The sequence below is a fragment of the Coptis chinensis genome, chromosome 5, assembly GCF_015680905.1.
Source record: "Coptis chinensis isolate HL-2020 chromosome 5, ASM1568090v1, whole genome shotgun sequence".
NCBI lineage: Eukaryota > Viridiplantae > Streptophyta > Magnoliopsida > Ranunculales > Ranunculaceae > Coptis > Coptis chinensis.
This window is the reverse complement of record NC_141460.1, coordinates 28492545-28505392: the sequence shown is the minus strand read 5'-3', so window position 1 is coordinate 28505392 and position 12848 is coordinate 28492545. Positions and strand designations below refer to the sequence as shown.

Sequence of the window (12848 nt, the reverse complement as noted above, 5' to 3'; positions counted from 1 at the left end):
AGAGCTCAAGTTAATCACCATTAAATTAAAAATACCGGCTATAACATGAAATGTACAAGAAGGTGAAGTTGATTACATCTTTGAAAGCGAATTTTCTTCCAAGAATCACGTATTCACGTACAAGTAATCAGTTTGAAATAACGGGATCCCCATTGACTAACTAACAATTTTCTCGCCATTGGTAAACATTGATCATATATACATGCATTTAGCATATTTTTTTCAACAATTTCATTAAACAGGACTTTGCTTTCAATCACATTGATTTTCTAACGTTTAGTTTCCATACAAACTTCATATACAGTTTGGGACATCTCAAACATACATATAATACCCTTGCTCATGACAAGCACATGTTCCTTTCTTATGAACGCCAAGCGTCATTGCCAGAATCCAGCGATCACATCTCTTGTCAATTGAAACAGGAAATGATGCTCGCCGAAAACTTCCACGACAGGAACACAACTGTGATTATGTTGCAACTTGGGTTGAGAAAGCCTAACGGATGGTACTTTCAAAGCATTTGGGGGGTGCAATGCACACATATTCCAATTAACAAAACACTCTGAAGCAACACTTGTTGCACTGAGCTACCCCAACATAAATCACAAACAGGATATCCCTAGATGAACCTTCAAAACAAAGGTTCAAAGTTGTTCTTACTCAGAAATCAAGTCGCGGTGAGCGGAAAAGGGAATATAGTAAATCCTTACCCATTGTGCGCGGTCTATCAAAAGATGGTTCAAATTATTACGTATCTACTACCCGGTACTAACCGGGTACACCGCCTAGTTAAAGGTAATCCTAAAGGCTCGGTTTGAACAAGAATATAGGCTAAGAAACCCACGGAGCAATTATGAGCTCCCCGGTTTGTCATTTCGGTCGTTCAGTTATACAACCTGTAGAGCCTTATATAGCCCATGAGTACACGCATGTTAATCTCGATATTTCACTAAGCACCGCCAACCATACACATAATCCTTGGAGCCTATTGTCAACCATATCTAACACAACTTCTATGTTTTTAATGAACTACGTATGGGATAATAATTTACATGGGCCGGGCTAGTCACTATGCAATTTCAGTCTTCTTCCACTATTCTACTTTTTACGGTGCAAATTTTTCATTATGCTAAATGTTTCAACAGTTCTAATCTTCTTGTACATGCACAAATATATAATAGTTTAGTCTCACCTAGTAGATAACTATGACCTATTGTTGTTACGTTCGTTCTCTGATTTAATTTGATTGAATGGCATTAAATTTTTTCTATATAAGGACATATAATGCGTTTATCTAAGATGCATGCTCATCAGGCTCTAAAAAAAACATACACTTCCTCAGCAAACCCTAGCAATTATATATATACAAAAGCTCCGTAGAAAAACTGTATTAGTCAAAACTCTCTTAACTGGAATACTATTAGATAAATAGATAACACAACAATGGAAATGTCACAAATGCGTTTTCAAATATCAATATCTGTAGATTCTACCTCAGAAACATGCAGTTCAGAATACCACTACAAACTCAGTGTCATACTGTCATATCTGAAGTACAACAATTAACATACACAAATCCAAGATAAGGACTTAAATGGTATTCATGCAAGTAGAGAAAGAAAGAAAAAAAAAAAAAAACTATAAGCAGAAATTAGGTTGTTAAAATAGTATACTGAAATTCATCGGTCAATCTCGATTTAACAAACTTGTCCCAATCTTCTTGGCTGATATATTTTTCAGATATTCGGGAGGTTTTCTAAGCAATTCGAGTTGGTCTTTAAATGGTGTGATGTAGAACCCGGGTCACTGCTCTTGAATTCTCTCCATTTCTCACCGATATCTTGCAAAGTACCTTTCATTTTCGTGGTCTTCCAAGTTGAATTTCCCTAAAAACACATACAAGAGATTTTGAAACTAGCAAAGAATTAAGACTATCTAATTAAGTAATTTTATTTTCGAACTTTTTACCTTTATAAATTTCCATAATCTGTCTCTCGCTTCTCCTTTGACATCATGCCAATTGCCATAAGTAGCAATGGAAACTCGAGAAGCAGCCAGCAAACCTGAGTAGCTAGCCAAATCTTTCCCACCTTCACCAATACGTTGACCATTTTGATTGAATACAACATCCACACGTTCATTCTCTTTCATCTTTGTAAGACGTGAGCATACAACTGCTCCTCTACCTTTCCTTTTCTCTCCAGTACGTTGTGTCACATTTTCTTCCATGTTTGAGTCGGGAGTCTCGTCAACTTCCGTGTTAGAATTGAAGTTTTCTTCTGGATCCATGTCTGAGTCAAGAGTCTCGTCAACTTCCGTGTTAGGATTGAAGTTTTCTTCTGGATCCATGTTAAATTCCTGTAGAGTGTAGACATGAATAAAAGCACATGAAGCCAAATAAGATAACAACTATAACTTCTAAAATGATTACACAATTTTACTTAAGCAGAAGATAACAAATCAAAATAAACCCAAATAAATTTTATTGAGGAAAAAAATTAACGAAACAAACTTTTCTTAGTGATAAACTAAAATGATAAAATATCTGGTACAAGATAAACCAACTCCTTTGGAAGGAAAGAAAATATGTTTTAGGTCGAATCGACCCATATCCCTCACAATTTACGACGAGCATAAGAACCCAAAGAGTCAACTTCCGCAAACTTTTATTGTTTGTATGGTCAATAGAGCAACCAACGTTGATCTCATCCTCATTCTCCTCTTCATGGTAGTCTCTTTCAGGAGCCCTCAATGTTATTGACCATCTTGGGTCGAGCTGGTCGGGTACATAAAATACTTGCTTGGCTTGGGAGGCCATAACAAAAGAGTCTGATTTATGGCCTATTCTACCAAGATCAACAGATGTGAAACCCAATTCATCCACTTTGACGCCATTTCTGCTCTCAACCCAATCACACTTGAATACTGGGACTTTAAGCGTCATATAGTCAAGCAACCATATTTCTTGAATAACACCGTAATAACACATCTCCGAAATGACTGGGTTTTTATCCTTGGCACTAGCAATTTGCACTGTTGAAGCCACTAAGCTTACACCACTATTCTGGTTTACTAGTGATGCTTCATGAGCCTTTGTATGAAAGTTTAAACCCGCCAATAACATAGCCAGAGAATTTTATAACGTCTCGACGAGGTCCTTGAGCTACAACTTTCAAGATGTCTGAGAGATTGTTCTCGGGAATCATTTCCTCTTCCTCAACCTGCTTTTGCAGGTTTTGGGAACTTGTTAGTCACATTTATAATATGGTATTAAATGTGATGCAAGTTCAATTAGTATACCGTTTTACGAAGCCAGTAAATAAAGGTGCGGTGGTGCTCATCTTGTAGCCATTTCGCTGACCTAAGGGGATTACTACGTCTTAGGTGCTCCATATGCTTCCTACAAAGACATAATTAGGAAAATACAGTAACCATCAAACTGTCCAAATTAAGCAAGAAACTTTCATAGTTTCTTGTAGACGACATTGTTAGGTATAATTAATGCCGACTTACTCAATATAAAGTTGTACATCATCTGTGTTTTGCAAAACACACTGATGCGCTTGCTCCCAAGAGTATTGTTCCACTCCAACAACCTTTGTACCACCAAGAGGCTTCCCGTTGGATATTGTATCTTTTTTTCTTTGTTGTTGGTATCCATGTTTCTTCCTAAAGGAACTCCCACGGTTTTGCGGACTGATAAGTACTCAGTAAGAAACTCTACAACTTCCTCAACAAGATAATTTTCTGCAATGCATCCTTCTGGACGATTTCGATTTCGAACGTATCCCTTCAATATCTTCATGAATCTAAAATTTAATACATATAAGAGTTAGAGAAAAAGGGAAGCTTCGTTGAATTATTGAAAAATATAAGAAATTAGCTTGTACTTGCCTCTCAAATGGATACATCCACCGGAAGAATCTTGGACCACAAAGCTCGACCTCATGTACAAGATGAATTGTGAGATGCACCATAATGTCAAAAAAAATGATGGTGGAAAGTACATTTCCAGCAAACACAATGTAACCGCCAAATTGTCTTGGATTTCCTGCAACTTAGACACATCCACCACTTTGGCACAAAGAGAACTGAAGAAGAAACTGACCTAATGATGGCATATCTCACATGTTTTGGCAACACCGATCGATAGCCACCTGGAAGAAGTTGTTGCATCAATATATGACAGTCATGAGACTTGAGACCGTACAATTTCAAATCTTTGACCGACACGCAGCGATGCGGAAATTCGAACAATATCCATCGGCACTTTCAGCTCAAGCAAAGTATTGCGGACTTTTGCTTTCTCCTCTCTAGTTAATGTATGACATGCTGGTGGAAGGTAAGTTCGATTTCCTCTTGTTTCTGGTGCCAGTTCCTTCCTAATATTCATCTCAACAAGGTCAAGACGACTTTTAAGGTCATCCTTCGTTTTATATTTCATGTTGAGGAGTGTGCCAATAATACTATCACAAACATTCTTCTCAATATGCATAACATCCAAATTGTACCGTACAAGCAGAAATTCCCAATATTCGAGCTCAAAAAATATGGACTTCTTCTTCCAACAAGTTCTACTTTCGCTTTCATTAGTCGAGGCAAGCCGCTTCCTCTTTCGTGTATCTGACTTTTCATCGGATGCCTTTGACTTCCTTTTGATGCTTTTGGCTTTCGAATCACCAAAATTTTTTTCCCCATTTATTTCGGATCCCCTTGACCTTTCCCAAAATCTTCTTCCCGGTTAACAACTCTGGACTTGATCGACATTCTTGCTGCCCATTAAACCCCTTTCTTTGCTTCCTAAACCGATGGTTTTGGAAGTCACTTTCGATGTGCTTGATATATGTTTTATTTGAATGTTTCAATCTAATGGAATCTGTTTCTTCACCGCAAACTGGACAAGCAAAATACCCTTGACGCTACAACCCAGCTAAATTTCCTAACGCTGGGAAAATCATTAATTGTCCACATTAGTACAGCCCTCAATGTAAAAGATTGCTGCTTGTAGGCATCAAAACCTCAACACCGGGACCCCACAAAGTCTCAGAATCTTCAATCAAAGGTCCGAGGTAAATGTCAATATCATTACCCATGTCGTCGTGGACTGATATCAACATTGTCAACATCAAAAATTTTCTCTTCATACACAACCATGGAGGAAGATTGTAAGTGACCAACATAACGGGCCAACAACTATGCCTACCGCTAAGGTTACTATGTGGATTGATTCCATCGTCGAAAAGAGCTAATCGTAGATTCCTTGGTTACGAAGCAAAAGTTGGCCACAACTTATCGATCTCTTTCCACGTAGGAGAATCAGCAGGATGACACATTTGACCATCAATTACTTCTCTCTCATTTGCATGCCATACCAAATCTTTTGCTGTCTGAGCCGATTGAAACATCTTTACAAATCTTGGGATAGGTGAAAAGTACCACAATACTTTTGCAGGCGCTTTACCCTTGTTTTCTTGGTATCTTGACGCTCCACAAGTCGGACAAGTAGTTCTAGACTTGTACTCCTTACCTCTATAAAGTATACAATCATTGGGACATGCATGTATTTTCTCAGATCGCATTCCAAACGTAGACAAAATATCTCTAGCGTTGGACATGGATTTTGGCAACTCATTAATTTCCGGAAGGGCTTTTCCGAACAACTTCAATAAAAGGCTAAAACTCTTGTCTGACCACCCGCTTCTTGCTTTCAAATTGAACATTTCGACAAGGAATGACAACTTTGTAAATGTTTTGCAACCTTTGTACAGAGGCTTCTCCGCATCTTCAAGCAACTTACAAAGTTTTTCAGGATCCCCAGTGAAATGCTCATATGCATCCTCAACCATTCTAGTTGTGTCTGCAAAATCATCAGGGATCTCAAAATCTTGAGAAAGAGGTTGACATGTACTACCACTTCGCGGCTGATCACTAGGAGAATCTTCCCCATGCAATATCCATGTTGTATAGGTTTCTTCAAAACCATTTTCATATAAATGATTTTTTATCTCCACCAAAGTTTGGTGTTGATTATTCCCACAAACGAGCATGGGCATCTTATCCAATGAAGCATCTTCGGGCCTACACTCTTTTCAAAGACATTTAAGAAAGTACAAGACCCCTACTTGAATTCGATTCGTTACTCTATCCATAGTCATCGGGACCTATCCATTCTTATTCCTATTGCAAGTAAACAAAAACTTAAAACCCCATAAAGATAAGTCATTTTAAACACCGTAACCACAAAAATAAAAAACAAGTATGTAGCATACTACATGGAGCTCTGAAAAGTACAAAGAAAAGTTCGTGAGAACTGAATGCAGAAAACAATACCTAGCAAGAATCTTGGTTTCCACTCAAGTCCTTACACGTACTATTCTCAAGAACTCCAAGAGCTTTCCCAAGAATCTGCAAGACAAAGGAAGAATGTTTACAATAACTCTCAAGTTACTTACTGCAATTACTACTTTGGCAATCTCAAATCAAGCTTATGACTTAAAGTGGTCTAACAGTAGAGTTCAGCTGCTTATAAGGTTCTCAAACGTCAAACCTGTATCCATGCCTTTAGAACAAACTGCCTAATCTCCACACAAGTAATTTTACTAGGTATGAGGTTGGGTCTAGTTCTCCTGGCTAGCCTAAACTCATTGTTGTTTGTTGGTATGCAACTCTATCCTGTACCAACCATGTTAAACTTGGATACTACACACAGATTTTCTAGTAGTACCCATGTCCCCTACCCAGGTGACAAAGTTTTCAGTTCACTACCAAAAGATGCATACGGATTGCCAAAATTATTCTTCTATGACTACTTTCAAGATTCTATCACTGAAGGCTCCTAATAATCGACATTAGGCTTACGTTCAAAAAATTCTAACTTGCTTCATTTGAATGGCTAGTTTAGTTAAAACAGTACGCTTATCTATCCAAATTTTCACGGAGTAAAGAATCCATATAATATCCTTCGTGGTTTAACATATAACATGACTACATCTGCAGGAGCTATGAACTAATGAACCGCCTACTCAAAGTTTATGTCTACAGAGACGGGGAAAAAACCTATATTCCATCACCCAATTGAAGGGGGATTTATGCCTCACGAAGGGTGGTTTATGAAACCGATGGAGGGAAACAAAAAATTCATTGCGAAAGACCCTAGAAAAGCTCACCTTTTCTACATGCCTTTCAGTACACGGATGTTGGAGTTTTCCTTATATGCACCTAACTCACACGATCGGACAAACCTAGCTGCATATTTAAGGAGCTACACAAACATGATTGCGTGAAATATTCCTTCGGAACGTAACCTGGTTGTCAAAAGGAACCTCGGCTAAAGTTGTTAACATGATAGGAATGTCTAATGCTCTCGTAGTTTTTGATAATGTTTAGTGTTATTGTGCTAAGGCCACGGGATCATAGTGTCGTGGTCTCATAGATTGGATTTGGACAACTAACTTTCACATTTATAGAATGAGGTAAAGCATGCTTAACTGTCAAAGACAAATGAAGTGAAGTATACAAGAGCACGAGCTCGATTACCTAGAGTAGAATGAGGTATTATGAAAATATTGAAAATTTGAAATCACATGCACGCGAAGTTATATGCTGAATCTTTGGATTTTTATTAGGTAATTGGCAATTAGTAGGTGATCATCTTATTGTCTTTGATGTCCGTCAAGTGTCAATAACCTTAACTCCTTAAGGTTGATCATCTCCTCGTAACCACCTTTATAAGTTCTTTCTTAACATCTGTATCTTGCACCCCTAAAGATTGTCTAATTCAATATTGGAGATTGTCTAAAGTTTGGTTCTAGCTTAGAAATTGAAGGAAAAAACAACTAGAGGTTTCAAGCAATATTGCAACCTAATTAGCTAACTAAAGGTGGCTTCAATAATACTGATACCAAGATCCGGGTGATTCATGATCAGGTCTAGTGTGAAACCAACCTCGACGTATGAGTAGTTAAGAACAAACCTTCATTTTTGGCAACTTTCGGCTGACTCAAATGCCTTGTAGAACATGCCATGGGATAAGTGCAACACAAGTACTTCTGAAATTTGTCAAACCGACAAAAGTAAACTAAAGTGTAGCTACCATTCTTCCCTCCAAAGCAAAATAATAATAAAGCACCCATTGCCTCCCTTATTCCATCTGTGATACCAATCTCAAATTAAGAATCAATGGATACGTGCTCTAGAGTTTAGACTCCTACAGTTCCTACCTCCTAATCCTATTTAGATTGCAACATTTCATATATTATTTTTCCAGTTACAATCCCGGAAAATCAAGAAGGTGAATTGCAAGCGATAATGGAGTTAGTGTTACTGCTAAATCAACAAAATTGATTTTGTGACCCAATTGCAAGAAAGAGCAACTGCAACCGATAGCATCAGCTGCATTATCCCCTGCAGCTTATCCTCTTAGCATCATCGAGGGGGACAAAGAAAAAGAAAAACCGAGGAGTGATTCCTTTTGGATTCCCTCACTCATCTAGTGAGGACTGTGTAAGAGGGATACTTGGGCAAAAGAAAGAGCTTTCAAATGCTTCTTGATCAACCAACTCTCAAAACAAGAAGGAGCAGTTGGTCTTACGCCGCTTAACTAACTTCTGTCGAGGGGGCACTCACTAACCTAAAACACTTACAAAGCAAAGCGTTCAAACTTCTAGCAAGGAAGCCTTTCACTCACAAAGGAGCTACTTGCCTTTTCGGAAGGAGATATCAGGAAGGCAAGCCTCATCCGAGCTAATCTTTGTCGCTTAAGTTGCCATTCCATTGGGTGGTAGCTCTTTGGAAAATAGTAGACCTCTATCACCGTGGGAGGCAACTTGGAGAACCTAAGCTAGCAACTGGTTGGACAACTAGCGGCTTTCTCAAACGAGTTCAAACTCTAAGAACCACTTACTTTTAGGAAATTGGAGGCATGAATACATCGGCTAGTCGCGGCGGGCTTCACTTTCCAAACAACTCAATAAGTGGGAGAACGTGGCAAAGCTTAAGCCGGGGAGCTATTCAGATCGGGCTTATCAATACAGTTCAACCCTCACTTTGTGAGGAAAGTGGGAATCAAACATTCGCTTAAAAGAGTAGATGCTACTAAGCGATCAACCTACTAGCAAAAGACCGAAAGCCACCGACTTAACGAACTCACGGGGTTTGAGGGCTGTTGGATAGATAAAGCGAGGAGCTATAAGGACTATGCTTACTTAGCAAACCAGGTAAGAAGATAAGAGGCGAGAGAAAGCCAAGAGAAAAAAACACTTGATAGCTCGCTCCGGCCTTAGTGGAAGCAAGGAATAGAAATACCTAAGAGTGATATTCAGATCGATACTAGCTCCCCACCGAGCTACGGTATCAAACAAAAGGTCAATCCTAACATGTAAGCTTCTTTATACCCTATAAAGTATACCACACTTTAGAGTCAAAGAAATATCTAATTGTAGATGAAATACCAATACTAACTATATCATAGTATAGAAAAAAATAAGCGACTCTCATGTTAACGATCTTCAAACCGCCGAGCTACGGTATCAAACAAAGTAAAATCCTAACATGTAAGCTTCTTTATACCCTCTACAAGTATGCCACACATTAGAGTAAAACATCCCTCATGGTAAATTAACTGAAAAGTTCCCACTGTTAACAAACTTCAAACCGCCTCGAACCGATTATCGTCTTTTTGAATTAAGTTTTTCGGTTCTAAAAAGAAGAAAAAGGTAAATCTTTTACCTTTTCTTCATCCCGCCCCGATCAAATTAGAACCTATAGCCTGTACTAAACGGCGTCGAGGTCTCTTTTCAAAAGATTACTCTACAAAAGGAAGGTCTACACGGCAAGGATAAGCATTGCAAATCGAACTTAGGCGAGAGTAAATAAAATGGTTCCTCATATTCAAATACTAGATGTTTAGCTTTGTCACACAACGGGTTGTTGTATAATTAGGACTACCGAGTCCTAGGGTAAGGCAATCGAGGCGGATACAAGCTTCTCTAAATTATTTCAGATATAAAACAAACGCTTCGTTTAGGACTATAAGTATTATATTACAAATATAACTCAACCCTTACTGACGAGTTACTTTCTCCTTTAACACAGTTCTTCTGCCAGCACCTCTGATAGTAGCTATTTTTATAGAATCCTGCAACAATGGCAATTTATCTTTAGTAGAAATTCATTTCGTTCAAAAAGAAGCCACACACGAAGTAAGGGCTGCTAAACCTCTGCAGCTATTTCTTCAGTGTAATCTTAGCTTTCCTGACTTAAAGCAGTTGTCAGCTAAGCCACTGGATGGTTGACCGGCTTCAATGACATGGGTGAGGATCGTAACCTCGGCGGGGAGGCTTAGACCAATTACCCCATTCATAAACCGCCGGGAGGTGACCAATGAACGGAATCTTATCCCGGCAGTAGAAGGTGTATACTTCGGATACCGGTAGGGCAACACAGCCCCTCCCTCGGCTCCTCCATCTGTGTAATCAATCAATCGATTTTAAGCTCTGCAAATCCAAAGCTATCTGTTTCAAGCTCTCTTGTGAATGAAAAACGCACTTTTAGTCTTCCATAGGTTCGTGAAGTCAATCTTTCGAGTGAGGGTACTCAAGCAAAGGGTCACTAACTAACGGGCCGCTAATTCATGATGAAAAACGCTCAAGCTATAAATAAACCCTTCGACACGCGAGGCTAATCCCCGGTATGACGCATGCTTTGGTCTCGGTTGTTCAAAGCCTAACGGATAGCCCTAATACTTTTACGCTATTCTCTTCCCAGAGTGAAAAGCGCAGCGTTGCCTAGGAGCTTTAGCCGTTCATTCCGGATGTTCCATATGAAAATATTGGAGATTCACTTAAATCAACTAGGTCCTATTCATAGTCTAGGTCGCATGTCTTCTTGCATACCACATTATAGAGACAATCCAAAGAACAAGTAGTACATTTTAAGATTCGCGCAGATGCTTTCGGTTTAAACCGGATGCACAACTACTTACTACTCAATTGATCCAAGGACCGGTATATCAAAGTTTCTACTATGTTGACTTGCTCCCTTGACTACCCATTGGGACATTTGGAATTAGAAGTGATGGTAAAGGTAGTAATTGTCCCTTGACGATTGGAAGCCCTTTAGTTTTATGGAACAGGGAGGCCTATGATTACGTGAAAATGGCTCGGCATGGTACTTCTTACCCCTAAAGCAGCCATTCCTACCAATGTATGGAATGGATTTGTGCTACTAAGGCGTCGGGTAATGAGTCGCGGGTAATGACAATATACTACCGACCATCACATTCCACTTTCCGAGGGGCAGATTTGGATGTGACTTCACGGCGTTTTTAGTTTTTCCGACTATCTATGCACGGCTATTGTCCCTCATCAATTTGATTTAAATTACGGTGATAATAGGAAACCTTGCTCAATCAAACCATAGGTTTTGTTTAACGCGTTTTAGAGAATACTGATTACCTTTGCTAAGGAGGAATGTAAACTAGGATCATAATCTCATTGAGATTTTAGTTAACAATAAAACAGAAACGACCTTACTTGAGCGGGGATCCGTTCTATAAGGAAATACCTCTGTTTCCTTGAGTAATCAAGAGATGGGCTCACTCCTCCTATAGAGGATCGTTCTCGAGCGTTTAAAACTAGTGTCGTTACTATAGTGAATATAGCTTGCGAACTAGAGGGTATACAATCATCGCAAAAAAAATAATTGAAACTAGAGGGTATCACATCTCATCGCAAAAAACAAATATATACATAAAAAAAAATACCTGAAATAGAGACTGACAGAATCCTTTGAACTTGGTTAGTTGGTCCCCTTCAACAAAAACAAATGTGAATAGTGAGGACGACAGGTTAAAATCAGTAAAAGAAGCAAGTGAAGAAGAAATGGTTAAAATCAGCAAAAAAAAAAAAAGTTGCTATTTTTATGAAAATGGTTACCTCGAGTGATTGAATAGTGAGGACGATGACGAGTTGATGTGAAGAAGACGAGTTGAGTTGTAGTTTTATAGGCAACTAACTTTGTGATAATTCTCTCAAAATCCAATTCCCGTTTCTCACGAGATAAGGTTATGGGAGTCCACAGCAATTCTAATTCTACCAGTTTTTTATCCAAATGGGATGTGAGAATCGTAAACCCGCGGGAATCCTAAGAGTCGTGGAAGAACTGGAGAAGTTGTGAGGGAGAGACCGAGATAATAGCGGGAATATCTAATTTGAACGAGTTTCGCTGTATTTTTTTTTTGGCGTATTTGACTATTTGGCATCAAAGCCCAAAATATCGATATCAAGGCCCAAAATGGATATATATCGGTGTACCCAAAAACCGATATATATCGGATATTTCGGATATATCCATTTTTTTTTGTAACCAGTCCAAACTATTTAAAATATCGGAAATATCGGATATATATCAGAAATATATTGGAAATATCGGATTTATATTAAAAAATGATCAAAAAGTCAACCGATATATATCGTAAATATCGGATATATCGATTATATCGCCGATATAAAATTTTATATCGGAAATTCCGATATATAGCGGGAAAAAAGGGTTCTATATTCGGTGGATATATGTCGAAAATATCGATATATGTGTACCAAAATACCGATATATATCGGATATATCGGCGATATTTTGGTCCTTGTTTGGCATAAAGTCATAAACCACGGTAGAAAGTGGAAAATTTATATACCACTGTTTATGTTAAAGGTAGTGGGGATGCGGAGTATTCTCATGCTGAAAAAAAAAACTAACCATGGTATATGGCCCAACTTATCCCACGGTTTTCATGTAACTGTGACATATACTAGTAAACCAATGACCAAAGAAATTTCCGCCGTGGTATA

General features: G+C 38.5%; 1 long non-coding RNA gene and 1 pseudogene across 1 annotated transcript; one reads left to right on the top strand and one right to left on the bottom strand.

The window, feature by feature from the left end:
• The window catches only part of LOC147497241 (malate dehydrogenase, chloroplastic pseudogene), a 40088-nt pseudogene that overhangs the window by 10511 nt on the left and 16729 nt on the right, over positions 1-12848 (top strand).
• On the bottom strand, positions 6333-12219 carry LOC147497242 (uncharacterized). The gene is made up of 3 exons (XR_015196726.1): positions 11937-12219; positions 11765-11811; positions 6333-6408 (listed from the first exon to the last, which is right to left on the bottom strand). It is a non-coding gene; the product is annotated as an uncharacterized LOC147497242 (long non-coding RNA).